Below are 26,380 nucleotides of genomic sequence, written 5' to 3'. Positions count from 1 at the left end.
GGGAAGGGTGCTGTGTTTTAGAGGGAAGTTGCCTAGGCAAGTAGTTACATGCAAGGACAGGCCTGTTACAATTTCCAAAGGAGCTTGAATGGTGGGAGTGAGTGGTAAGCGCTGTAAGTTCAGAGCAATAAGAGTTTCTCCAGAGTAAAAAAACTACACAAAGTGCCCATGCACTGGCACACTTTGTCTTTCCATTTTGGAAGAGAACTGAATTGGTAGCAGCTATTGACTTGGGACATCAAATAGAAAAAGTTTTTTGTTACGATGTTATCAGTTACACAAAGCATTTAATTTTTTATTTTTTAAGATTAACTTGGATTGTAGAAAAATGTGTTTATTTTAAGAAATGATTACTGCTGGAAAAACGTACATATCTCAATTAGAAGAAGTAGTTGTTTATAGGGCATTAGTCAAGTCCTATGAATAATAAGATTGTGTTACCCATAATGTATTGCTAAGTCACCTTGGATATTTTAGCATCTGGTATTTTCTGCAATTGCATGAGAGACAATATATTCAATGTTAAACAAACATTTTAGATTAAAAATGTAACCTAGCTAAGTCTGATAGGAGTATAGTACTAAAATTCTTGTTTTCCTATACCAGCTCAGCTTGAAGTTTTGTATTGTATTTGTGGACCTTAGATGAGGTTAGATTTGGTTTAACTTCTTATTGTTGGACATTTTAGTTACTGAGTTGAAGGTACCTCTGTTGACCTCATTAGTTCTCATTTTTTCTATGGAACAATCAAAATCAGGCCCACTGTATAACTAAATAAGTGAAATAAAAGTTATTGGGATAGGCACTGCCTGCTTGCAAATTTTTTTCTGTTACTGGAGGAAACAGGCAGGAGCTCACAGTTGTAACACGTAAAAGAAACATGACGTGGCACTGTGTAGGGAGCAGCCACAGATAGAGCATTTCATACTCACACTCATCATCTTTCTGGTTTTTGCATTTGTTTTGGGGTGAGGGTGGCAGCTGCCCTGCTCCATTTTAGGCAGACCTGGGTTATGACCCTGGAGTCTGACAGAGGGAGAACATGGGACACATTTGAAGGCATCCAAAATGCATCTCAGAAGCCATACTTGAGGCCTGATGTTCCTGCATGTGCATTCATGGCTTCAGTGGGTAACATCTTTGTTGTGTGTCAACTGTCCAGGTGTGCTTACCCTTCTAATTCAAGCAGCATTTTCTGCAGAGCCAGCTAAGCATCTTGCCTGGATAAGGACATGGGTATTAGTAAAAGTAAAGCAAAAATAAATAAAAATATACAGCTTTCTTTCTTTTTTATTTTTAGTTAATTTTAGCCTGCTCTCCAAAACATAGAGTTATTGTTATTTGTTCAGAGCATGCACTGCCTTCTTCCACGTAGGCAATTGACTCAATGCTTTCTTTTATACAGTTGTCTTGAGAGGATTTTGCATGAGGTACTGGACATTTTAACAATTAAAGAGTTCTTTTTAATCTTTTCTGTTGTCAATTCACTTGATATTTATTAATCATAATACTGGGATGAATTTACAGCTGCAGCCCATTTGTAAGAAATTTTTTTTGGCTGAATTTTCAGTAAGTATGCCTGTATGCTACCTAATATAGCTAATTTTTTACATAAGACATAATTTCTGTTTTACGCAGACTTCTGGCTACCTCTCTCTGTAAACAGGCAACAGTCTGCCCTTTTAAAATACTTAATATTGAACATAAAAAGAACTAATCTGTCTCTATATTACTGTGTGCGATGGTAGCTTTTTGGTTTTCATATCAGGGTCCTTTTATCATAGCTGGTTTTATTTCTTCCCTCATGCTCTTTATGAGGGTCTACAATATCTGTAGGGCTAAAAGAAGGTAGGCAATGGAGATTTCTGATGCGTTAACAGCACAAGTGAAATGGAGCTGTGAACTAGGTGTAACTGGATAGTAATTAGGAATAATTTAAATTTTAAAAATTGTTTATGTGTGAGCAGCTGAAAGGTAAATTAAATGAAGTGATGTGAGTGCTGATGGATGTCTTAAAATTGAGGCTTTGTGGTCCCCTCACCTCAACGATTACCTTTCATGGTTTTCCCCTGTTGTTCCTACTGCAGATACTGAAGGCCTGCTGTCTGACTGATAGAAAGTTTCATAACATGGTCTGAAGTGTAAATGGCATGGGGTGTAGTGGTATACCTGCATAAAAACACAAAGCTGACATTCATAATGTGATATAAGGCACTAGCCGAGGTTTGATTCGCCTTCCAACTTGGTGTTTTTAAAATGTGTATTTGCAAATGGAATGAGATTTGCTGTCCCACACTCTGCAACTTGTTAGTATTCCTTTAAAAGTGTGGGCTTTTGGATGTTAGTGTGAGTAGATGGAGAACCTCCATGTGTTGGGGGTGAGGAGTGGTGAGGTGTCTGGATGTGCTGTGCAGTTGTGTGCAAGCCTGAGCATCTGTGTGTGTCCTCCTGCTGCCTCTCCCTTGGCTCTGTGTGTTGGGCAGGGGTGTGCTGCTGGGGTTTGCCTTGCCTCAAAACCAGGGCTGTGCTTTTGAAAGAAAGTTAGCCCTCGTTACTAGGGGTATAATTTTGGTCTGAAATTAGCCCAGGTGGCAGCATCTGGATTTAAATGTGTTGGCTGAGGGGTTTCTCATGTTGAGACACTGTGATAGAGGCAAACCCTGAATTTGATAATTGCCTCTTTATTTTCTCATCAGTTACTTTTTCTGGAACTAGCTGTAAACCTGACTTCAGGATTTATTGAGTCACTCCTTGTTCTATAACAAGTACAAATGCCAAAGTGTTCCTCACTTGTATTGGAGTGTGGTTGTGACCGTTACCACATTTTGCCTGTCAGGTACCCACGTGTGAAGGCCTCTATAGTTTTGTACAGCTAACATTTCTGTCAGGCCAGCTACTTGACAGAAAGTCAGGCTTTAATGGAGAAGGATAATTACAAAAGCAGGCTTAATCCTCCTTTACTGTGCTTAGAAATTTTGTGCTACTGAATATTTTCTCATTGGTGTGGTTCCTTTTCAGTGGCAAGTGTAGCAGCTGACTAGAAAGTGATATTTTCAAATGTATATAATAATAAATGCATTTCTCCTCTTCTGTAGCCTCTGAACACATTTTCTGCTTGGTACTGTGCTGTATTCATAGCTTTCCCAAGGTAGTCTGACAGCAAGTAGATCAAGAATAGTTTGAAAATTCAATATATTCAAGGGGAAAAAATCCTAGTAGGTTATTACAGTAGAAGAAGTTGTAACTTTATTCTCCATGTACCACTAGCAGTTAAAAACCCATCACACTAATCATATGTACTGAATTTTTATTTACAGATTAGGAGGCTCTACTTTGACATATGACTAGCAGGGAAGCCCCTCCCTTTAACAGTTGTATGTCATCTGCTTCAGAGAACTAATTACTTGGCAATTCCCATTTGATAATTCCCTCTTTATTTTCTGATGAGTTACTTAACAGTGATGAGCTTGTTGAGCAGAATGCCGTGCTTAATCTGTGCTTCAGAAACTACAGTGTGGGCCTGGGGATATCATTGTTTCTGAAATGCTGTTTAGCCTTGCCATAGGAGCATTGAAACCACACTAAGATACGTGAACAGTTCACAGTTAATGATCAGTTGAATGTGAGTGATGCACAGCAACTGCCAAAAAATAAAGGAAGGGTTTACATTGCTGTTGCACTGCAAGCAGAAAGTTTAAATATGGAATTTCTCAAAAAAACCCCAAGCACCAAACGTAATGTAGTTTAGACGCTGAGAAGCAGAAGCTTATGTCAGAGATATACCTTCTATGTATCATTGATCTTCTCCACTGAAATAATCAATTTAATGGAATTTTTTTTTAAAAAAACCACTGTTTATTGTAATACCCATCTGACAGCTTAGCCGACTCCTGGTGGTTTTTGTGTTCTTTTAATATGAGATACTTTAGATAGTTTTTACTGTGTTTTCTCTGCTGTTACCTGTCTTATTCATTCTTCTCCACTTCCTTTTCACATTCTTTTACTCCAGTGGCCACAGCAACCCTTGTTCCTTGCTGGGGAATGCATTAGAAGTCTCACTGCTAATTACAGCATCACAGTGTTTCTAGAGGGTACCTAAGTTCAGCAGTGCTTAGCTACAGCACCAGGCGAGGGGATTTATGGGGTGAAATGACATCAGCCTGCTCATGACAGTCATGGTAAGGTCAAAGTGAGTCTCTCTTGCAGATCAGGAGTCAGATGGGTCCTGTTCAGTCCCAGTGTCTCTGAAATTCAACCATGCTATTGAATTTGAAGAAATTTTTTTTACTGGTTTCAGTGGAGAAAGGTTTGTGGATCATCTACAGTCACTTTGACTAGATGGTGGTATTATTCTACTGATACTGATACCAGAAGATTTCCACTGGGGCTGAGCCAGTGCTATAAGCTGAGAATTGGGCTATTTTTCCTTTATTAAATAAAAATACAGTATTTTTTGTATTAGCTCAAATGACATTGCATCATCAGGCTTGCTGATTTATTAGATACTCACAATAATATCTCTTGCCCAGTACTGGAAGCTGTGTAACAGGATGGTTTTATCAATGAGAAAAAACTCATTTGTACATAGTTACATGTGTTTTTGTAAAATTAATCAGAGCAACAGTAGTTTTATGAAACATATATAATTCAGAACAGATTAATCTACTTTAATTGTGTTCATGAAGTACACCAGCTATAAAATCTTTTGAAAGGAATATTAATAAAGTTGATCAAAGATGGCTTGAAGTACAGAATTCAAATATGAACACAATTACAGCAAATATACAGACAGATAGAAAGTAGCTTGGGAGATTATTTAAAATAATTACTACAAAAATAAGTCCCATTTTCCTTTTTGGATTTTTTTAAAGAATATATAATGTTTTAGAAGCAAAGATACAAGAAGAAAAAACAAATACAATTTGAGATTTTATAAAGTGCAGTGAATAAGCATTTTAAATAGCATAATAACACAAGGAGTCAAAACCTCACAGAAGGTCATTGAACCATTTTTCAAATTTTTAAAACCTATTTTTCATTCTATTTAATATTTTAATGACTCAAGGTGTCTCAGGTAGTGCTATATAGGCATTGCTGAAAATAGAAATCCTCTGTAACAATCAGAAAAGAAATGTGACTTTCTTAGGATGCCTCACCTGTGATATGAAAGGTTTGCTTACACTGACAGGACTTGTCCCTTGACAAATCCTTCTACAAACCATTACAGCTTTTGTGGATGGACCTTCATCCTGATCTGTGGTATCATATTTATTTTCCAGAGGCAGCCAAAGAGTTATTAGATGTTGATTTAGACAGATTTTCGTCTGCCTGCTTCAGAGGTGTCTAAGATTGAACTTCAAAGTGTTTGGCCCCAGACACATGGATACATGCCAATACTATTTCTATCAATAGTTATGCCAGTGAAGCATTAACATATGAATATTGTGACCATGATCTTCAGTTAATCCAAGATTTTAATTACATGCTAATGCATTGAAATTTGGCCTCAGGTTGAAAACAAAGAAAACCCAACTCACTAACAACAGGGAGGTTTCCCTGTTGACCACTTCTGTTCTCTCCCTGGTACCAAATAAAATGGTAGGTTCTCTCTACTCTATTACAAGGAGAGCCTGATACATCCTGGATACTGTGTTTCTTTCCTCTGGATTCTCTTTTTCCTTTTTCTCACCACCTACCCTGTTAACATCACTCTTCTGTAAGTAACACCTGCTCTAGCTGAGGATGACCTGCTTGGTCTGGTCATACGATTTGTGTTTGCATGTCCTTGTTTGCAGAACTGAGAAGCTGCTGCACCTCTCTGTTTAGGACTTGTCTGTTTCCTCTTTGAATCAGGTTGAGTTTCACGTTTCCTTCTTGCCACTCTTGCTAAGCTTTCTTGGATCTCTGCTGTGATCTGGCCTGATATTTTTGTTGTTAGTGACAGTCTTGGAAATCACATGTGACTTCCTTTGTGAACTTGACAGTTGATTAATTAAACTGGGGGGAGGTAAGTGATATATGTCACATATGAGTACGTGTAACACGTGTCCTGTTTTACATGGAAAGAGGATGACGGTGGAGCTTACAGTACAATAATCTATAGTTTAAAATTATACTATATGGTGTTTGGATAGCTCACAAATACATTAGAAAAGTGTCATAAAACAGATGTGATACTGCAATCCTGGAAGAGCTGGAGGAGTAAAAGTCTGCATTTTGCTCCATATTTGCACAAGATGACAAAGTAACTCATTCTTGTTGTGTGGTCTTCAGGTGTGAGAGTGATAGAACCAGCATGGATGCCTCCTGCCATTTGTTTGTCACTACTGGTTTATTTCGATTGCACCTCAGTAGCAGGCTCAGAGGGAATATGATGTGTAGTGACTGAGCAAATTAAAGTAATTCCTCAATGAAAGTATGACATTTGTTACATGAGGTTACTATCCAGATGTTATCTGTTAGCGTACAGTGAGAAAGAGCCCTAAGGAAAATTGAGGTGGGTAGAAAGTAAGCATCTGAAATACATTAAACATCAGCAATCGAGTACAACCCTGTTACCTAAGTAGTCAAACTTGGTGAATGTCATGTTGGCTGTATGGAATGGGAGAAATGCAAACTAAGACACACTTCTGCTATGTGTGCAGCTCTGCTATGAGGTGTGTTCATCTGAGCTGTCAGCTGGCTGGCTGCAGTGTTTGCTGCTGTTTATACAGCTCAGCCAGGGTGTCTTTTATGAAACCAGCAGTGCTGTGCAACCTAGGCTGCAGCAACCAGTGGTTTTATGCTGCTCTTATTTAACACGAAGGGTGTGTGTTGTGCAATGCACCGAGGTGCTCAGCCAAAGGCTGTGGTGAAATAAGGGGTCGGGTTCCCACCTCTGTTACTTACTTGGGTGGTTTCAATGGAGCCATGTGGGTGGTGTGATAGAGTCTGGGGCCTTTGGCGTGTGTCTGAGCCTCTGGGCTCAGAGCTGACACAGACAGGTCAGCACTGCTGATCACACACGGTTTGTTTGGTGGGAGTAGAGCAGTCACTTGGCTTTTCCTTCAAGTGGAGAAGGACTGAAAGTTCTTGCTCAGGCAAATGTCATCAGTCTTCTTTTCTTCCTGTGCTTCAGGTGGATGTGTTGGTGAATAAGACTAATCTTTCTTTACATAGCCCAAGCAGTGTTTTGCCTTTTTATCCTTCTGTCCTGTTTAAACCATTTCCAGACTTCTTTCTCTTGTTGCTGGCCAATTAGTTTTTCTCTTCACCGCTTTCTCTACCAAGATTCTCCTGTGCTCAGCAGTTCTTACTGCTGCATATCTGACCTACTTGTACACGTCTCCCTCACTGGGTTTGTTACCGGCACAATACTTAGATTTTGTGTAGACCCTTTCTTCCCTTTTAATTCTGTGTGTGTTTCTATGTGTCTAAAATGCCCTTCTGCTTAGAGTGTTTTGATACCTCAATAGTTTTCTGCAGAAATGCAAATTTGAATGTTGTTTCATCTACCTCTCTTCCTTTCTAGTTTAGTCTTAGCTGGATTCTGAGCTTTGCAACCCCAGTGATCTGCCTGGACAAGCCTTTCACTCCATGCAGCCTTCCGCTCCTCCTCATGGGAAAAGACCATTATTTCTTCTCTGAAGCTTCTCTGTGGGTGCCTGTTTCTCTGGCTGAACATTGGATTTTCAGTTTATGTGCCCCTGCTAGTCTTTCCTGGTTTCCAGTTGCAGTGTCTCTTCAGCAGACATCTTGCTTTTTAGGCTTGTCAGCTATTTCTAACAAATCAGTAGCATATATTTGTTTGTAAAATGTTACATGCTGGCATTGTTAAAAAAACACAAACAATGAAAACCACAAAACCAAAATTCATTCAGTTATTTTCTCTGTACCTGAGCATGAGCCTGGGGTCATTTGCTTATAAAATAATGGAGAACCTATTACTTTATTATCATATCATGTGATCTTCTAATCAAAGGATTCTTTTACTGCATTAATAGCAATAATTCAAATTGTTGATGTAAACTGTAAAAAATGTAGTACCATTTTCATGTGTCATACTGATGGGTCAAAAGTAGCAGCTTGAGCACTTTTATTTATGCTTCTTTATCATCATTTCTTCTCATACCGTGACTCTGCTCCAGTGATAAAGTTCTCTAGTAATAGGTTGTGAAATATAAGTTAAATCAAAAAAGAATTTTTGAAAAGCACTTCATTCAGAAAAAGAAAATAAAAGTGACATAGTATGCATTTTGAGTGAGGTTCTTCAGACAGGGAAAAATTCCTGGACTGCTATGGAGAAGTACCAGAATGAAGCACCCACTGAATGAGTGAAGTTCACTTAAGGTGTGAAGTGGAAATATGTAAGATGGGTTTTTAATTTTTTTTTTTTTTTTTTTTTTGTGTATCAGCATGCTTTTGCCATGAACTGACATTGGAATGATACTGTGGTTATAGTAGATTCAAAAGAACCCAAACAATATAATAATTATTTTGATTGATAATGCTGGACTTGGTATGTTTTCTCAAAAAGGAGGCTTTTGACTAAACAGGAAACCATCAAAAATAACTTCTATCTGGAAATTGATAACCCTTCTTGTTATAAATTAACAACAAAAAGATACAGACTAAGGGATATTAGAAGAAAATACACATTTTACAAATTTATTTACTCAGTGAATTTAACAATAGCGTGAGTATAGTTTCACTTTTCCTGTATGTAGGCAGTTTCTCGAGGTGAGAAAAACATCTGAAAAAACCCTCAACCTCATGGTTATAAGATCATAAAAACTGGTGCAGGGAGCTTGGAGGTATGAGTTACTACTTTTAAAGTCCTCTTTTAAAAACAACGCTAGACTCCATATTGATGGAGTGCTTTTAAAGGCAGTGCCCTTTTAATCAGCAAACAGGTCCTCTGTGCATCAAATAATTAAAAATAGAGCAAAGTTTCTGAACAAGGCGTCTGGCAGAAGCGTCTGTACTTCCATCTGTGCATGATTAGCAGAATGTTTCCTGATATTTAAATAGCACAAGCTTTGCTCTCTTTTTTATTATTTGTTGTACTGAAGACCTGTTTGCTTGTTAAGTGGTCTTTTTTGAATAGTTATTGGCAAGGAATCAGGAAAGTGTATGAAGACATCTTGTACACACTGCAAATGCCAAATTGTCCCTTTTTTCAGAGACACTGCCCTTACTATTTTTTTTTAAATTTTTTTTTTTTTTTTTATTGGAGTTTTACCACATCCCTCACTTGATGTTTAAATTTTCTTAAGGACCAGTTGATTTCGGAGGGAGTTGAGCAGGTATTTCTGCCCAGGGACTGCAGCCTGGCCGCTCACAGGATTGCCCTCCCTGGGAGGTGCGTTGCCGTGCGAGTACGCACCAGGGTGCACTTGCAGAGTATGTGTGGCGGCTCAGCTCTGCAGCTCCTGCCTGTAATCTGCTGTGCACGCTGCTCTGGAGCCTTACCCTTTCACGGGGACATAATCAGCCAGGCAACAGCTTTCCAAGTGCTTTTGAGGCCTTAAGCTGGGACTCCTCTTTGCTGGCAGTCATTCAGCATTGGATTGTGTACTCTTCGTCTCTGGCTAGCAACGCGGCGCTTTGCAGTTGTAGCCACTGATTTCCCTCTGTACTAGTAAAGATTTTGTGTGTGTGTTTTACAAAGGCCTGTACAAGAAGGTATGGAATGAAAAGAAGCTGCTGTCTGGATGCTGAGTGCATTGCTGTAGCTGGCTGAGGGCAGTTCTGTTATGGGCAATGCCCTGTTGTTGGGTGCCGGCGGGTTGGCAGGGAGCTGAGATGCTCGGATAGGCTCAGAGGTCCTTTATGGAGAGCCAGTATTCAGTCTTAGGACAATCTGTGGTCTTGGATGGGCATGGAAAATAAGAGCTTTTGTGGTGTGTGTAAGTGGTGTTTACTCTGTAGCTGGGCTTTTCGTTGTTGGGTTTTTCTTCTTGTGTTTGAGGAAAGCTGTGGTGTGTGATGTGTGAGTACTGACCTGGGTCGTCTCTTAACTTCAGCTAAAAACTTCAAAAGAAATTGTGGTTACTACTGAGAGCAAAGCTGCTAACCTGTCAACATAAATGTATAAACTCTGCGTGTTTGCACCTTAGAAAAAAACCACTGAAACACCTCGGCTGTGAAGAAAGAGTGTGCTATAAGCCTCCACACAGAGTTCACCCCACCTCACCTGGTTAGCACTGTGTTAGCGATGTCCATCATGCTGTTTCTGGCCCAGGTTCTGCAGAGCAGAGTGCTCTGCAGTCTCACAGCAAGCTCTCCTCAGCAGGTTTATATCTTACATGGTGAAGTTGTTGAGTTTCAGGGGGGGCAGTGATAGGATCACTTTGCAAATACCTGTCCATTGCCATCATTCAGCTGCTGGTCCAGGGAAGGCTTGAAGATGAATGAGTATATACAGGGAAGTACTGGAAGGGCAAGAGAAGGAACAAACATGCTTCACTGTAAAAACTGAGGGTAACATGTATGCCCATTCCTTCAGCTAAACCTTTCAACTAATGCATGAAGCAGTTGCACTCACATTTTACCCACACTGCTCTTAAAAATCAGTTCCCTTAATAATTGATTTCTTCAGAAATAAGAATTACTTCTAGAGCTGATTCTTGATTAGTGCAGTTTGGTGGGTCTAATATTAGCTTCTTTCCAGGAGCAGGAAGGAGAGAAAAGACTCGGGTTCATTTTAAAGATTCATGAAGTTGTGTTGGTAGGTTGGTTAAACTAAGCCAAGTTCTGTGTTTTGCTCCTAGTATTTGTTCTCAAAATATACTATAATGCTTTTTTGGAACAGCTTCAGCGTATCTTGTGAATTTGAATTAATTAATATTAGTATGAGTTTCATATTGTCCAACAGAACTTGGGGTTTTTTGTGTCTTCTGTCATGCCCAAGGTGCTCCAAGCACTTTAAAATAATGAGTTCAGTTATAATAGTGCTGAGGCTCTGTAGACAAACAGCCATTCTTCTGAGTGCAAGGAGATCAAATTCAAGGATTGCTTTTTTGACAGGAGTGGGAAGAATACTGCTTATGATGCTAGTAATACCCCTGGTATTTTTTCAAGAGCATTTTGTGACAGGCTCCTTGTTTTGGTAGATTAGATTTTGCTGTTTATTACTAAATTTATAATTCTCAATGCACTGTAAACAAAGTGAAGAAGAATTGCAGGACACATATTCAGAAGCTGTTGTTCACACCTAATTGTTGTATTTCTAGCCCTGATTATTTGACATCATGACATACTACATGAAAAATCGGGTAGCCCTTGATTTCCTGAAACAAAACCAAAGGTTCCTTTTCTAGCCCTGCAAAAGTACATTGTATCTAAGCAGGTAAACTGGAATTCAGCCTAGGATGGTAGGATGCTGTTGATTTGTGTGAAAAATGATGGTTCTGTTAGTTGTCTGCAGGTCTCCAGAGGGGAGAGAGGGCCTTGTATCACTCAAAACCAATTCATTTCGGCTGGCTGGAGAGAAGTATGGACAGCATCCAACAAACAGCCATCTCCAAGTACAAAGATTATAATGGAAATGTTGATGACCAGTCAGTATTGATATATTAGGAAGTATTTATATAACTCAGTGTTGTTGACTACTGTAGAAATGTTGTCTTAGGCCCTGTTCCCACTGGCATTCCTCCTGTTGACTTTTGGAGTGTTAGGATCAGACCCCTTTGGCTCAAATTTGGAGTGAATTAAGACTGAAAGAAGCATGCATGTTCTGCAATCACCCTTCACTTTTGGAGGGGAGAATGGAGGAAATAACTGACTTGTGCAATGGTACCAAAGTTCTTTATGGCATCATCAAGCCGTACACTGAAAATAAAGCTTTCCTTAAGCTATTTGAGATATTTCATTTTGATCTATAGCCTAAAGTGTTTCCTGTTAATGGAAGACTCAATGTGGTTTTTATGCTTTCCTTGTGAAGCTGTTCTTTGACAAGGAGAAAAATGTATCTAATTAGCATGCACCTTTCTGTATGTGGATTATTATGCATTCATTATTTTAAGTTGCTGCTATTATATGAAAGTTTCTCCAGAACTTTGGCAACTTGGTAGAAAGGAGTGACAGTTCAGTGCATTCTCAGCTGCGCAGCTCTAAAATATGTTGCTTTTGAAGACACCTACATGTTACAGTAAAAATACCCCTTACAGCCAAAGGTGCGTGACCACAGTCTAGGTAATCACAAAAGAAAGAGATTCAACCAAGTACTGAAACAGGAAAAAAAAAAGTAAATTTTTTTTAAGAGCAGTAGAAATTATGAAAGACATAATTACTATTCTATGAATATTAAAAAAAAGCCCCCCAAACCCCACAAAGCTCAAGGGTTCTCTATATGTAAAAGTCACCATCAGTTAGGGAATATATATCTGAATACTGAATATATTCTAAATACTATACATTTGATTGACATTCAGGGCTCAGTTGTACTCCAGAAAAAGAACAGATGTGTAGCTTTGCTAGAAACAACAAAAGACAATTTGGGGAAATGCAGAAGTACTGCTAGAAAAGCTGAATGCTACATTTCTAAGTAAAATGCCATGTGACTAATATAAGTGCTCTTCTGTCCCAGATAGGGCTGCTGAAATTTTAAGCAGATAGCAAAAATTTACTGTTTCATATTTCATAGATAATAGTTGTTCTGAATGCTTTAAATAATACAGGAAATGTAGTGTGACAAACTTGACATTTGAATATTAATATTGATACTGAAACAGTTCACCACAAAGAATGCCAGGGCTGCAGGAGGAAGGATAGCATTTTGATCAGATAAAGACACAAAAATTATAAAGCCCTTCATATACATTGAAAAAAAGGCCTTGTGAAAGCTGTGACAAAATTACCTTTCAAGATTAGACATTTTATATCCTGTTTTAGTAATATCTCTGCAGGGAAAGTTGGAAGCGAAGAGATGTCTTTGCCATTTCTGTCTTCCCCCTTCCTCCCCCACTTGCAGTTTGATGAAGGCTGTTTGAAATAAGGTTAAGAGTCCAGGGCTATGAAGTGTTTTGGGTTCACTTGTACAAATACATGAGTGGATGTCGGCTCAAGAAAAGACACATGGGCATGTATACTCTTTGGTGACCAGTCTCAGACTTGCTTGAGATGCACTGTAAGTTATCCTCTGTAAAGTTGAGATTTGGCAACAGGTTACTTTATTAAAGAGAGGCTTTTCTTTTCTAAACATAAAATAGTGCTGACAGTCCCTTTTTCCTAAACAGGCAAGCTTGCTCTCCCACATCTGTGTGCACATGAGTGTGTGCACAATCTCTTAGTATAAATTTGTTATGGCTTGCTTGATTTTTGTAGCTATGTGTGGTGAGACCAGGAGAACACAGCCCTTCAGGTATGAGTAAGTTTCAGCCCACCTACGTGATGGAGCCCAAGGACTGTGTCCTCTTTCTGTTCACATCGTCCCTCAAAGAGGATACAAAATAAAGATGTAGACTGGTGAAAAGTTGATGATTGCAAGCAGAAGAGGCCAGCCCAAGCCAAGCCCATGGAAGGAGCAGGAATGTTTCTGTTCTGTCGCTCTCTGCAGTGCAGTGCTGGTGTGGATGTGCCCCACTGTTGATAAATCTCTTAGTGTCTTTTGGCAGTTGTTGTCATAGAGATGATTTGGTAAGTCACTTAGCTGGTTGTAGTACTGATAGGTACATTGCTTTCCAAAATTCCTTGTAAGTGGAGTATGTAGAGTACCTTTTTGGCTTTGTATGGGTAGTATAGCTTGCACCAGTTTGATTTTAGCTGTTTAGCTATATGCAAACTAGTTAAAGGCGTTTTATTTTTTGGGACAGGAAGGAAAAGTTTGTCAGCCTCCCTTCTGAAAATGTTTTGGTAGCTGTGACCACTTTTTCCCTTCAAAAATATATCTTGTGCTTTCAGACTCTCTCATTTTCAGATGTGATTAATGGTAATTTTTATCTTTAGAATGCAAATGGAATTTTTAGCATACTTTTGCACTGTATACTGCTTCTTTCTGCACAAACTGCTTACCAGACAAATTAAAAAGACAGGTATGTATTTAAAACCCCACCAACCCAAAGCAAAGTACACTTAACCTTCTGAAATATTTATATACTTGTAGTTGTAGGTGCTGCAAAATATTTATGTGGAAGTGGCATCATTCTGCTTTGCCAAGTGTAAGCAGGTCCCTTTAGCTGTGTGTTGCCACTGTAGGCAGGAGGAAATGTTGGGCATTTCACTGGAATGATGGCAAAGCCTTTGTGTCTCAGTGTGGGTAACCCACATGGGAACAACCCCTCTGAGGTACGTTCTGCAGGGGGCTGTTGCCTGTTGAGGAATCACAGAACCCTGGCAGTTGCTGGTATTCCTGTAAAAAGGGTGTAACAGCAGCACTTGTATTAAAAAATGCAAATCCCCTGCTGCCATGTACAAAGCAGGCAGATTCCTGACCCCTCGGTGATGCCAATGGCATTTCAGCCTGCCCTGTGAGTTGTTAAACTCGTTAGGCACAATCTCATTTTCACAAAGGAGACCTGGACTAAGGTAGTAATGCATTGGAGATCTTACTCTCCAGGGCTGTGCAGTTTGTAAGGTGATTCACAGCATGTACAGAGGGAATGGAAAATGTTATCTTGGAAGCATTCCAGTGTGTTATTCTGAAGTCATTTTGCTCAGGCACAAACGCTGGTGATTGTATGGCAGCCTCTAGAGCTACAGAGTGGAAGGTGAACCTCCTATACCTTAGGATAGGCCGTAACTAGTAAATGACATTTTATTCTGTGGCCAGCTATTCACGTGACTATTCAGACCTCTGTTCCAAATAGAAACCAAGAAAATAAAATACTTCTGAGACTTTGGCCTGTTACAATATGGGTTGCTGCTGCAGATGATTATATAGATCTATTTTACTACCTGTTCCCCATGCCAAAATTTAGAAAAGTGTCTTAATTTTAACTGCCCAGAGACACAGCCCAAAATGGGAGTAATCATACTGAAACAAATTACTTTTTTTACATCCTGTATTTCCTCTATTTCTTCAACTGTTTCTCAAACTACTACTGCCAGGGGTACAATAATAGGTTAAACTAACTTAAAAAAAAATGTAGTATAGTTGCTCAAAGGAACATAGAAGTAAATCTTTAAGACAACATTTATCTTCTGATTTAGTGTCTGATCCTGCTTCCTTGATATTAGTGCAAATTAATGAAATTAGGATCATACCTTTAAAGGAGTAGGAACAATAAAAAAAAACCCTGAACCCCAACAATTGTATGTTTGAGCTCACCAACATAAAAATGTGACTGAAAAATTGTAACATAAGCCTAAGCATCAGCTAATTGTTATGGTGAATGGAATAATCTTCTATGGAGCTGTGAGTGACCAACGTGTTATAGTGCAAGGGGGCCCTATTAATCCACAGAGTATTGACAGAGCATATGGTAACTGCTCCAAAACATGCCATATATAACATGCTTTTTGTACTGTTGTGTAAACTGCATTCTAATGTGTAACTGAGAATATAGGTAGTCCTAAAAAAATCATTTTGCGCTGTGGCATTTGCTAGCAATATGGTATATGTCCAGGATGTACAGTAGATATTCAAATTCATTATGCTGCAGAATTTGTGAATTTGCATGTTAAAATACTTGTCATTTCTGGAAATACCCTGAAGTGTAACTGTCCACAACCTTCCTCTTCTAAATTATTATTAAATACTTGTTTTCAAAGGCGAATCTTTAGCCATTTGGAGTATGAATTTCATAGCTAGTGATTTTAAAATCTGATAGTCAGGACTGTGACCCAGATTTTTTTTTTACCATTTTTGCTGTCCTTTTGATTAATATGTGTGAAGTACCAAAGCCTGTGTACCTCAATGCTGTTTATTACCCTGCCTTTTGGAAAAATTGAGGAAGAGCTAGGAAGAGACATGGGCAAGACCAGAGAGCCTTATGCAGTTCAATCCAGAGATAATTTCTCCTGGTATCACTTGGCTGAGGAGGGATAAATTGCTCATGCCTCTGGTCAGAACTATGTAGTAACATGAGAACCCTTGGGAGTAGGGTATTCAGCCTGGGAGATGTCCTTCCTGGGGGGACATTTTGGAGCCTCCAGGAGTGGATCATGGGAATGCTGGGGCTCTTTAATCTCAAACTGTGAAAGCTGGGGCCTCACCTGCCTGTGGGCTGTTCAGAGATGGGGAGCTGCCTGTATGCAGGTAACCAGATTTTAATTTTTCAGCTTACCCCTGCAGCAGCTGTTCCTCATGGGTTTTTTCCTGCTGCTCTGTGCTGCTGCAGGGTCAGGTTTACCCTGAGAACATATGCTTGTGGGTGCTCCATGCCAGTGCTGCAGCTGAGGTATGGGATCAAAAGTAGAATGAGGAATGTGGGGGCTGCCTGTGAACCTGTTCACCTTCTGCACACTTTCAGGAGACCTGGAAAATGAGGCAACTAATTGCAAAGGCTGGAGTTTGTTTAAATACAACTCAAATGTTGCATAATGTCTATTACCTAATTTTTTCTATCCTTTTGGAATGTTGCCCCTCAGGGATAACTGGATACAAGAGTTGCACTGTATGTGCATAAAGGCGGGAATATTCCTACCGGCTGCTGCAGCCCTCGCTGGAGGTTGTAAGTGGCAGCGTTTGTTTGCAGTGTAATGGTGGGTTTTAGTTTGTACTCTGTGGTGGCAGCAGTGACCAGTGACTGTGGTCTGTGAACCTGTTGACTTGGAGCCTGCCTCTGAAGAGCAGGGACTCAGGAAAGCAAAGCTGGCTGTCAGCTGGTGCAGTCGTTCTATGGTGGGTTTCGCTTTTATTGGGAAAACCTTGCAAGTGAGAGAAGATTGAAAGCTTGCTTGGACTTTCTGCAGGTGAAGAGAGGTCATAAAAGTTATTTTTTTGGGATGCCAATTGTTTTTTAGAATTCTCATTATACTGTTTCATTTTAATGTAACTTTCCCTCGTTTTTCCCCTGCCCATGTTGAGTCAAGTAGCACTTCTGTCTTTCTGTTTGACTATATATGCAGTTGTTGCTATCCAAAATTCTTTATTGATCTAATAAAGTAGTTAGATGAGGTGACTTTGAAAATATAAAATGATAGCTAAGTGAATCTATATAAAAATTAATGTTTAACAGAGAGCATCTTTGATAAAGTTAGCAAACATTCTGTGAGCAGTGTTATAGTTATGGCTGTTTTCAGACAACTTGAAAGCTTTCTGGAGAACTCATTCTCTGGAGTAAAATGTTTTCTGCTTGTTTCTGTTATGAAAGGGAATAAAGTGTTACTGTTGTCAGAATCCATTAATTTCTTGTACCTTGTAGTAAATGATAACACTCCCCTTCCTGTTTTTGAGATTCTGAAACATGGAAGTGAAAAATACCTCATTTCATTATTTAGATATAGGCAAATAATAATGTTTTCCCCTTTTCTTGCACTATTTCTGACTGCTCTTTAAAAATTCCACTGCACCCCTGGTAGGTGAAATGGTATGGGTCTGAAACAGGAGAAACCATTCCTAAAATTTCAGCCTGGCTCATACCTGAATGTGCTGCCTCTCATGCTTCACTGCGAATCCACATCAACCCACTGGTGTGATAACATGGAATGAGCTGCAGTCACCCAAACCTTTGCTTCATCTTGAGCAGTCAGGCTGGCAGGAGTGGAAAATGCTCCTCAGCAGCAGGTTTGATGCTTAGAAAACCTAATATAGGAGTAAATTCTTGCTCCGATGGCGACAGCCTTGCTCCTGCTGTGTGCCATTGGTGACTGAGGAGGAGCAGCAGGCCATGCCAGGCTGGGTACCCCTGGCATGGGCCCTGCCCACAGGTGGTTGCAGGGAGGGGCTTGATGGGGGGTAGAGCTCTTCCTGCTGGGACTCATGGCACCTTGCTGGAGTTCCGCTGAACAGTGTAATGAGTATCATTTTAGCTCCCAGTCAGCTGTAATAGGTACCAGGAAGCCGCTTCTCTTTGCATAACCTATTAGAAAAGCTATTTTACTTTCCTACACGTATGCCTTATATGGAAGAACAGGCGGCATGGTGATTTATCAGGAGACTGCATGAACTGTATTTTCCAGTGTCACAACTGGCAACTGTGAAATCTGCACCAAAATGCTTGTACCAATCATCCTTTAGGCCAGCTAGGGGAAAGTACTGCTGGGTGTGCAGGGTGCTCATACCTGAGCTGGGGGCAGATGCCTACTCTGGTCCCCAGTGGTGTCAAGGGAGTTAGTGGTTGAACTAGGGAAGCTGATCTGGACAATCTTCCAGCCTGAAGGATGTGAGGCAAAAATGAATGAGAGGAACTGTAAGTGATATGAGGGAAGCAGTAGGCTAGGAGAAGAAGGGTCCAATAAAATCAAGTAATAAAATACATCCATAAAACTGCAGGACCTGAAGTTTGAAACAGTAGCTCTATGCTTACATGCTTGGCACAACTTTCATTTCTAATTTGTCTGCTTCCTTCAGGCTTCCACTTGCCAGAGAGGTGGTCTGTATGCTCACTGTCTGCAGCTGGAGAGTCCCTGGTCTGCTCATGCCAGTGGTGATAGAGGACCACAGGGAGATAAGAGTTCTCCCTGTAGCAGTCATTGCTCTTGGGTGGGTGTGCATGGCTGGTTTTCCAGATCATAGACTTCAGGCAGTAAGGCATTAGAAATATTATAGTCTATTAACTGTACTGTGGAGAGTTTGGCTGCACTAACTGCTGCTTTTAATAGAGCTCAGATCTGACATTTTTGGGACTGAGAGGGTTTGGATGTAAACTTTGTTAAATTGGTTTTGAAAAAGGAAGTTCTTTCATGCTTTGATGGGAAAAAAATATGAAGACAGAACTGCAAGTCTCTTCCTTAAATCAAAGTTTTCTGCCTGAAATGGGAACAGCTCAGCAGAACTGTTTAAGTAAACATGGCCATAACTGCTTATCTGAGACATTGGCATCCTCTCTTCTTACTGTGTTACTTTTTTGTGGTATCCTGGCGTCTCTCAGTCACTGATGTGTTTGTTCTCACAGCGCCTCCTTTGTAGGCATATGCTTTTGTGTGCATTTGATAGTTGCCACCAAGATTTGAGGCTTTATCTGAAGACATTGCTCCAGGAATGTACGTTTTCTACACCTCTGCAGATGAGATTTTGGAACTACTGTCTGAACAGTACTTCCTGCCTCCAGCTCTGAATTTCTCTCTGTCTCTGTTGTGGCTTCTTTATTTATTAAGCAGGGGAAAAAACAGAGGCAACTGTTTCTGAGTCATCCCAAGTCAGTGTTCAGCCCAGGACAGGATAAAATCTAGGCCAGTGACAGCTGGTGTACAGTTGTAGCCTGTGTGGGGGGTCAGTATAAACTGGGAGATTTGCTGAAAATCACGTTATGTATGTGAGAGTGCAAGGAATTAGGTACCATACTGTAAAGCTGGTGCCTGAGTATGGGATCATGATTCTTCTCCTAGGTAGGGAAAAGGCACCATATTGCAAGAATGACTTATTGATACCTAACGTTACAGCTTGGGTGAGATTTGCCTGTGTGTGTTAAAATAATGTAGACCTACAGTGGGTCTTTTATCCAGGAGGCATTGCCACCTGCAAGTAACTTCTGTGCACTCCCAAGTTCTTCCACTGTACCATTACTTGAAACTTCATTATTGAAATTAATTTTTAAGTTAATGCTTTGCTCTTAAGATCAGCCTCTAAAGAAAGAAATTTGTTTTTATTTGTACATGAACAACAAGAAGAATGTTTTAGTTATAGAATGTAGGATTGTAATTTATTTGATAGGTCTAGTAAAGTAAGAAATTCAGTGATGTTTCATAGAGCGCTTCTGTGTGTTCTATAATGTCTTCTTCAAAGTAATGGAAGAATAAGAAATGAGAAGTGAGAGATGCTTTGTGTTTTTTCATGGGAATGAATGTGTCTGTACATTTTTGAGGCTCTAGTAGAAGTTCTTCCTCATTTTGGTTATGTTACAAGGAATAAAATCAATTATAAGGAAAAAGAGAAAAAGAAAACTGTGCCTCTTGCTTACTTTTGTTGTGATTCCAACAACAGTGCATCAGGTCATGGGAAGTGATCTCAGCCATATTTTTAGTTACAGTTTGAAAAATGATGTTTTGTCATGAAATAGTGCTCAGAATTTTAATGCTAGTACACATGCAGATGTAAGTATATTGCCAATGCCAATCTAGTATATAAAGAGCTTCACAACTGTTTGGATCTGCTCTTCTTTCATAATGGGCTGCAACTTGTTTACTAATGCTTGAAAGCATGTACACATCAAATAAATCTCTGGTATTTGGGCCATAGTGTACCAGCATTATGCAAAGGGAAGATTAACCACACTCAATATTAAGCTACGATCCACTTCACCCTTGATTCCTGACCATAGTAAATCAACCAAACCATCAAAGAACAGAATTAGTGGAAGGGTTCCTCAGACAATAGATTTATTTCCATGTTTATTTGTATTATTGTTAAGAAAAGGGAAATCAGCAGAGCAAATCTGCCTGAAGGCTCAGGACATTATAAATTAATCAAAAGACATGAAGTGAACTTTTGGGTATGGAAAACCAGCACCAGATGCAAATGCTGCATAGCTGCATCATACAGTGTGTATGGTGTAGCTGCAACAACTGAGAGCAACACTCCTGCTTTGACTGCTGCTGCTCTCAATAGATAGCCTTTAGCAAGCAGTCTATTGGCAAATCTGACACTGAGTGAATTTGCAACATTGACTCAAAAGACTTTCCTAATATGAAGCATCTTTAATGCATATCATTTGAGCTCTTTCCTGTTTTTACTCTGCTCTCTTTCAGTGAAAAGGTCAAGAGAAGCAGTAGCCGAATTTTTCTGAAGTGCTTTACAGCAGGGAAAGTGGGGAAACCTCTTAAAGTGGTGTCTTATTCAGTAAGTTAAACCTTTTTTTCTTCAGTTAATTAATTAATTTATCTTCTTTTAATTTTTAAAATCCTATGTATCAGAATAATTGTAGTCACTTAGAAGCTGTCCCCAGGCAGTGAAGCTCCTCATCCCCACCTTGGCTTTCCCCCTCCCCCAGAAGTCTTTGCCAAATGAAACCTGTCAGCCCACTTTGCCAGATATAGAAGTGTGCAGCTGACTCAGACCCTGCCACAAGGTGACTGTCCCTCTGCCCCAGCTGGGGCTGGTCGCTGCATTCCTGCTCAGAGATGTGCCCTATCAAGTGCGCATCTTTTTCTTCGGCACTTGCCCCGCAGTGCCCCACCTTTTCTTTGTGCATCCAACTGTAGTAATGGGAGGTTTTTCAGAGACCAAAATGGGAACTTTCTGGGTTGTTCCCTACAGCAATAGCATAGGTATATTTGATGTTGCTACCACTATCACTATAAGAAATAAAAGAGAGAAGACTATATTAATTTTACAGTAACAGATAGGGAGATGTTCTTTAATGTAACTAGAGGTTCAGTTAGTGCTGCTGCCTTACATTGATTCCAAGAGAAGGTCAGAGATGTAAAAAAGTGTAGTGCTGAATATTCAAATTTAATTTGTAACATCAGTTTAGGATGGCTTATGAGTTTAGCTAGCTTTAAGGGTGCTAAGTACTTCCAGCTGAGTCCAGAAGGAATTTCAGCTGGTCAGCAGTTCCTGTGATTTGGCCTGATACTACTTACTATCATTTTCTTGCACACCTGATACTTCTGCATTTTTTTCAGGTATGAGTTTCTTTGCTCACATCGCTTTATGCCTCATTTGCTAACTCTTCTGTTCTGGAAAATTGGCAGGATGACAGCATGCAACTCCCTCATCCTTTTGTGTTAGGGCTAATCCTCAGGTTTCTTTCTGATGTGTCTCCAGAAATATGTATTCAGCTGAGGCTGAATGCTGGTTTGATTTGTAATACTAAAATGTGAACAGTGCAGATCACTTTCTGTCTCTTAAAAAAAATCACAGTAGAGGTGTATATGAAGAGTTTCAAACTCAGTCACATAAAATATGTTTCTAAAATACAGATGTACTTTGGCACATGCCAAAGTACTTTGCTGAATCTGGATCTGGATGTTTGCTTTGTAAACTCGGAACTTTACAATTAACAATTAGATGACTGATTACTTAACAGGTTATGGTATTTTACTGCTCTGAATTGTGCTTTGGCATGACAGACAGATTTTTATTTTGATTTCAGATTATATGACTTGTTTTTACTTCTTTTTTTTGCTTACCATATGATTTAATTAAAGTTTTGTTGCAGTGATTGACAGTTGCTTTATTTGATACCTGTTTATAGACGTTTATTCATTACTTTTTCAGTGTACTGATATTTGTCAGAAGAGAATGGTATTATTTCTTTTGTCAATGAAAATGAGGCTATAAATTACTGTAATTTTGGGATACATTTCTGGTATGAGCAAACAGTATTCCCTTGGTGAGTTTTCTGCTGTGGAAAACTAGGTTATGCATAATATATTTTAGAAAAGACCTGTATTCCTCTGAAGAGGAATGGCATTGTGCAACTCCTAGAGACAGAGAAGAATCAAAATGTTTGTATAGTCTTATTCAAAGTATGGAAGCATCTGCAGTGTTGTTCTTCCTTGTTCACAGGAGGGACTGGAAATTATTGCTTCTGGATTCTGCTTGTGATAAATAATTTTTTTTTTTTAATCCCTCTTTTGTAGAACATGGGGTGAAGGGTTCAGCTTTGAGCACCTTGGTGCAGTTGCCTGCCAGGTTCTTCCCAGAGCCGCCCTGCGCCTGCCACTGGTGCAGGTGTGTTAGGTCCCAAGGTGATGATACCTCCAGTCACCAAAGAGCAAAGAAAAGTCACACAGATGTGTCACACAGATGTGTGACTTTGTATTTTACTGACAAGTTCAAAAAGATTTTGCAAAATTACGACACGAGTAAGCTGTGGGAGTAGGAAGGATATGATGTATTCTTCCCTGCTAAAATCATTGTGTTAACACTCTTGGCACCACCTCTGAACTCCACAGTAACTCGTGGTGGACATTTGAAAAACGCACCGAGCAGCACACACTGTTTAATTCTGCCTTCTGTTATGCAACAGAGCGCGATTGCCTCAGTGAAGCACATCTGCATTGCGAGAGTAAACTCTCCTGGGAAGCGAGTGCATCTTCCACACAAGTAGGAGTGAGGCGTGGGCTGGGCATTGCTATTTTGGCAAGCAGAGGGAGCCAGTGTTGGAAAGCTGCCTCACCTTTCACTTTCTATGGAACTTACCCTTTCTCCCTGTTTCAGGCACCAACCACTGCCACTTGCTTCTCTTAGTGGTGGCATGGGGATGGGGATGTTTTCAGTGGTTGATTAAAAGCATTTATCAGGGTTTTGGGAACCATGGTCTTTGCTATCTGTCAGGTTTGTTTGTGATCCTTGAGCAGAATAGGCTGTTAGGGAGCAGTAAAAAATGCACTTTGGAAAAACATCTGGAAGAGCTAAGAAAACATTTTGGTTTTACTAAAATAAGCCAAACAAAACCACACCTGTGTGATAGTATCTTCTTTAACTGCTAAGTCGACAGCAGTTGATGCAAGGCACAAAATTCCTTTAACTTTTATATTGTGTTTCAGTTTGCTTCTTCCACGTCTCTCTTTTGCTGGAAGCAAAGTGAAGCTCCCGCTGTCTCAGTTCTGCTGAAGTTCTTCCTGTCATCCTAAGCTTGGTTATCAACCCTCATTTTTCTCCTATCAGCATGCATTACATTTTTATGGCAGTATTTAGCAAAGACTTTCCAACAGTGCCTATGACAGTGTAATTGGACCGCTCTGTCTGACTGAAATTACTCCCTCTTTAACGGGGGGCTCTGGCTGCTTTCTAACACAGCTTTCTTTGAGGCAGGCTGGAAGTCTAGTTAGCTGGTCTGTAATGTGGGTGCACAGCATTTCACCAGGCATTAGTCAAAGTAGTTATTCATGGTTTGCTGTTAAACTGCAAGAGTGGAGTGAGTGAGATTCCCCAGGGGTCTGTCCTGGCTTTGGTAATACTCACTGTTTTCATTATTGAAATGATTGATGGAGCAGAGAGAGCAGTTGTTAATTTTACGTAGGATAAAAAGTGTGAAGGGGGGATGCAGGCTCTTTGGAAGGCAAGATTAGAGTTTTGAGCTGCCCTGGCTAGCAGGAGAAATAGTCTGGGAAAAACCCCTGAAAAATTTGCCAGGATACAAACATAGAAGTGCTGTAGAGAGATAGAAATATCCTGTTGCATGAGACAGGATGGGGCTGACTCAGTAGTGGTTCTACAGAAGGTGGTCTGTGAGCTGGTGTTGGACTGTGTTGGAGTAATTGTTTGGCCTGGTTTGGTTGAATAGGGTGGTAAAAAGATGACAGCTGATTCCCAGATCAGCAGAGAAAACCTGTGTCATGTCCTTCTCTTCTCTCCCCTGGCACCTGGGCTGCCAGTGCTCTGCTGAGTGGGCAGCTTTTCTTTTGATCCCCTGCCTGTTTCAGTTCTGACCCTGGAGCTGGTGACCAAGCCTGTAGGGAAGTGTCCCAGCTCAAATCCTCCCAGGCCTGGTCCATGTGCAGGACAGCACATTTGAGAGGGAAAGGGGTTGCAGACCTGAGACTGTAGGTGTCATACAGTCATACAAGGAGCAAGGGTTCCCCACCCCCATCCAAGTTCCTCAGTAAAGCACTGTTTTAGGGTGTGTAAAGAAAAGGCATGAAATAACTCCTCCACTCCTTTCAGTGTTTGAAATGGCTTAACATCTAGTTTGGGGCACAATGCAGTCAAGAGCCAGCTGGGTGGTGTCCAGGGAGAAGGCAGGAAAAATGATGAAAGATTTGGAAAACATGACCTGGGAAAGAAGATGAAAGCATAGGGATTGTTTAGTCTACAGGAGGGGACAAGGCCAGTAACAGACATGATAGTAGTGTTCAAGTATGTGGAAGGTTCCTTCAGGGAGGAGGGGAATAAACTGTACTGCCTGAGTGCTTGGGGTTAGGGCTGAAAGAAATGGGCTCAGTATGAAGGTGGCAAGACTTAGGTAAACATTTAAGAAAGCTTTGAAATTATTAAGGATATTTTGGTCCTTCAGTTATTTGCCTTTGAGGAAGCTGTGGAAGCATCATCACTGGAGGTTTTTATAAAACAGACGAACCTCCTACAGGAATATTTTGGGTACTGCTTTGGAAAAGGAGGTGGAATACATGCTTCTGAAGGTCGTTTCCCAGGAAATAATGAAGAAGTCTTATTTATTTATTTTATTCTGTGAACTTAGGTAATTAGGTAATCTAATAACCCAGCAAGTAACTCAAGAGATAGTGACAATTCATTATTGCAACATACCAGTGGTAAATAGACAGCTTATTTATTCACAAAACTCAGTGATGATGACGATACCCTTCTGCTCTCTGTTCTAGTTTTAAAAAAAATCTGAGCAAGCTAATTTTACTGGAGCGTTTCAAAAGGCTGTTCCTGTAAATATCTTACTCTACACAGAAATAGAGGAAGAAATGTTAGTTGACTTTGCTTATTGAAGTATTGTGCAAACACTATCAGTACCTGTTATTGATTGTACATAGCACGGCCATGGTAAAGCCAGCAGTACTTTATGAGGCACGGGAGCTGAACTAGAGCAAGATGTTGTGTTTTCAGTCTTGATGTCTGTGCATTTATGTGCTTCTTTTATGTGGAGTAGGGAGCCTGCTGAGAAGAACTAAGCTTTAATTACCTCATTGCTATCTATACACGAGTTATTCTCCATTGTCTTGTTACATTAAGTGCCTTGAGAAATGCCTTGTGGTGTCCCTATGGATACTTTTCTCCCTTTTTTCTTCACTGGAGGATCCCTTCTATGACTTTGAATGTTCCTGCAGGTCCCCTGAAGTCTTTCAACTCTGTTTCTGCTATAGGACCAAAATGTACTTTTCTTTTTGAAACACAGTTTCCCCTGTTCTTGTCACTGTGCATGACAGGGAAGAGGAGGTCTCATGTGTTGCTATGATGCATGAGAACAAACTGGGCGATGGAGTTGCTACAGTACGCCCTTAGGAGAGTTTCCTGAGTTGGGAGGGCCAGTTTGCCTCCATGTGAGAGCAGCCAGGCTCCTTGTGTCCTGCTCAGTGCAGCCTCTGGTGTGACAATCCTGAAGGATGTTCTGTCACCCTAATCCTGGGCCTAGGAGCAGTGGCAGAGGACGGTGCAGAGTCACCATGTGCCTGGCATGGATTTAGCAAGGCTTATTGTAATCCTGGCAGTATCCACACTAACCCAGGGCAGTCAGACATCACCGTGTGTTCCTGTCCCTGGCCCTGCAGCTCTGGCCTCACAGTGCTGTGCCTACACCAAAGGACCTGCTGCTGAGCCACTCCTGGTGCTCCTGCACCTGGAAGAGTTGCCCTGAGCACCCAAGAATTGCTGCTCATTACCTCTTTGCAAGAGCTTCCTCTTCCTAGCCTGCTGCTATGCAGGTCTGCGTCCTGATCGAGTGCG

General features: G+C 40.4%; 1 protein-coding gene across 4 annotated transcripts in view; it reads left to right on the top strand.

The window, feature by feature from the left end:
• ATXN1 (ataxin 1) overlaps positions 1-26,380 on the top strand; it is a 215,886-nt gene that overhangs the window by 8,278 nt on the left and 181,228 nt on the right. For 3 of the 4 annotated variants that reach the window (XM_066545181.1, XM_066545198.1, XM_066545190.1), the window contains one exon: positions 20,770-20,860. The exons of the other annotated variant lie outside the window; for it this stretch is intronic. The gene's annotated coding sequence lies outside the window, so the exon portion shown is untranslated. The remainder of the gene's footprint in view (positions 1-20,769; positions 20,861-26,380) is intronic. 4 annotated transcript variants of the gene reach the window in all.

This window comes from Molothrus aeneus, chromosome 1 (assembly GCF_037042795.1).
Source record: "Molothrus aeneus isolate 106 chromosome 1, BPBGC_Maene_1.0, whole genome shotgun sequence".
NCBI lineage: Eukaryota > Metazoa > Chordata > Aves > Passeriformes > Icteridae > Molothrus > Molothrus aeneus.
The sequence above is the reverse complement of the archived record's forward strand: the minus strand, read 5'-3'. Positions and strand labels throughout refer to the sequence as shown.